Genomic DNA, 2,410 nt, shown 5'->3' with positions numbered 1-2,410 from the left:
AGTGGCTCTACAGTGTGGCTGTGGGTCAGCTCATCTTCACAACTTTATTTTCCACGAGGGTCACGCGTGTCCTCAGGGAAGTTTTGTTACAGTTGCCACGGCCCTCCAGGTTCTCGGTGAAGAAAGGCACCAACTGCTTGCCCCCAACGTAAATACACACACGCTGCATTTGAATAGGAGTGGGCATGGCCGACCCCCAGGCAGGGACAGCGTTGGGGGGTGACAGGAGGTCAGCAGGGCCCTGCGGGTGGCTCCTTCTGCTCGCCAGGCCCCAGCCCAGTCTTAGGAGGAGGCTGAAGCTGCTGCGGGGCTCGCGGTGCGTTGGGCACAGATGGTTAAAATGCAGCCAGTAAATACCTAGTCGTTCTGTATAGAACACTCCATTGAAAACTAGGGGTGGACTATACGGTGGCTAACTGAACATAGTAAAGAAAAATAAATAAAATGCAGCCGGAAAGGTTTGCCTGCGATACGCTGGAGATAACCCTGAGACCAGAGGCAGAAGCTAGCGGGTGGTTTTGAAAGGCCCCCCGCTCAGCCGAGACCCCACACAGCCCGGGTCACTGAGAAATGCGCACGCGTGGCCTCCGGGACACCGTTCACAGCCTGCCCTTGGGATGCACCCGCCAGACGCACTTCCTTAGGAAGGAAGGGGCTGCCCTGGGCGTCTCCCAGGAAAGCTTTGCAGACCGCTGACCCTGACCGGGGGACGACCTTCGCAAAGATGACGCGGTTTTCCTCCGGGCCGGGGCGGGAGGCACCGAGGCCGCGGTCCCGCGCACAGGCCCGCAGTGCGGTCCTCACGGCGGCAGGGGAAGCCCTGGGTCCTTGCCGGGCCGCATTTCCCTTGTAACAGACGCATTCGGGGGCCTCCGCCCTTGGCTCTTGCCGTGGAAGCAAAAAGGTAAGGCAGTTTTGAGTATCTTTAGGAGGAGAGGCTGGGGACCAGAGACTGTTTCCTCCACGGTCCGGTTGTCTTCCGTTGGACGAAGCTCGCGCAGCACCGGCGTGCGCGCGGACCCAGAGAGGCGCGTGGCGGGAGAAAGCGTGGGCTTGCCGGCATCGCCGTGCGCCCCACGGCCGTTCGTTCGTAACCTCGCGACAGGTTCTTCTCTGCACCTGATGCGCGCTGTCTCGGCGCCCAGGTGTCCCTGGTGCTGCCGTGTGGTGGCTGGCCCTCCCCGGGGTCCACGTGGCGGTCATTTGCTCCAGGGGATATTATTGTGTTCTCGCAATACTCCTGGGGAAAGTCCACTTGAAACCGGCTGGAATGAGAGGACGCATGGCCCCGGGAGCACAGCGGCGCGTCCTCCAGCGTCCACAGGAGCCTTGGCAGCCAGCTGCTCTGCCCGCGCCGCCGGGCCCCAGTCGGGGGCAAGGTGGGCTTCGTGGGGACCACCAGCGGGGGCAGGCGGGGGACCCACCCCAGGTAGCTCCCGCCACAACCCGGTTTCCTAGAACAAAGTTTAGTCTTTCACGTGTTTTCCTTGGGAAGGAATCTGTGCTCGGGGCCTGAGGTTAAGGTCCTGTAGGGGCATGTTGGGTTCCAGCACAGGGCTTCTGGGGATGGCCACTGCAGTCTAGGACAGTTCTCTGGCCTCACTCCGGCGGCTTCTGAGGGACAGAGGGAGGCAGCGTGGGCCGCAGGGCTCCCTTCCTGCCCCCCTGATCCTGCAGGCTTCTCCACTAGGCTCCACTGCTGAGCTCAGAGAGCGGCCCTTCCTCCTGAGCCTTGGGACGGTGGGTCACGGACGCGGCCTCCTGGGGCTGAGGAGATCAAGTGCTTCCCCACACAACTGGGACCGGCTGGTGGTCTTCCCCTGGAACCAAGCCTGGCCCCCAATTTCTTGCACACTTCCTTCTGTAGCCCCACGTCACGTGTCTGGGGTTTGCAGCCCCCCTGAGCCACCCTGCAGTGGGGTTGGGCGGGGCTGACACCCCCCGGTGGTGGCACTTGCTGTGGTTCTGGCGGGGACTGGGGCGCAGGCCTGGAGCGGCAGGACCACGCTGTCCAGGTACGGTTGTGGGTGCTGGTGGTGGCCTGGGCCCCACAGGGGTGCACTCAGGTCCAGAAAGAAATGGCCACCTCAGGGGTGTGCACAGGGCACAGTGTGGGTTGGTGCTCCCCCACCTTGGGTGTCCTTCTGGGGGCCTCAGCCATGCCCTCGGGCTGGCAACTCTCCCTGCCCACGGGCCCGTGAGGCTCTCCCAGATGCCTGCCCTGCCCACCCAGAGCCAGCTCCCCTTCCCCTGTCCCACCCCTGCTTGGGCGAGTGCGGAGCCTGGAGGTCCCTCAGCTGTCCTGCTGCCTGCAGCCCTGGGGCCAGCGGCTAGCCAGGATGTCCCTCTGGTCCCTGCCTGCAGTCCTGGGGCCAGCGGCTAGCCAGGATGTCCCTCTGGTCCCTGCCTG

General features: G+C 63.8%; 1 protein-coding gene across 1 annotated transcript in view; it reads left to right on the top strand.

Moving 5' to 3' along the window:
• The first annotated feature begins 402 nt into the window (after positions 1–402).
• The window catches only part of OBSCN (obscurin, cytoskeletal calmodulin and titin-interacting RhoGEF), a 133,173-nt gene continuing 131,165 nt past the window's right edge, over positions 403–2,410 (top strand). The window contains exon 1 of the mRNA XM_032397906.1: positions 403–904. The gene's annotated coding sequence lies outside the window, so the exon portion shown is untranslated. The remainder of the gene's footprint in view (positions 905–2,410) is intronic.

The sequence above is a fragment of the Phoca vitulina genome, unplaced genomic scaffold (genome assembly GCF_004348235.1).
Source record: "Phoca vitulina isolate PV1807 unplaced genomic scaffold, GSC_HSeal_1.0 scaffold106, whole genome shotgun sequence".
Classification (NCBI taxonomy): domain Eukaryota; kingdom Metazoa; phylum Chordata; class Mammalia; order Carnivora; family Phocidae; genus Phoca; species Phoca vitulina.
The sequence above is the reverse complement of the archived record's forward strand: the minus strand, read 5'-3'. Positions and strand labels throughout refer to the sequence as shown.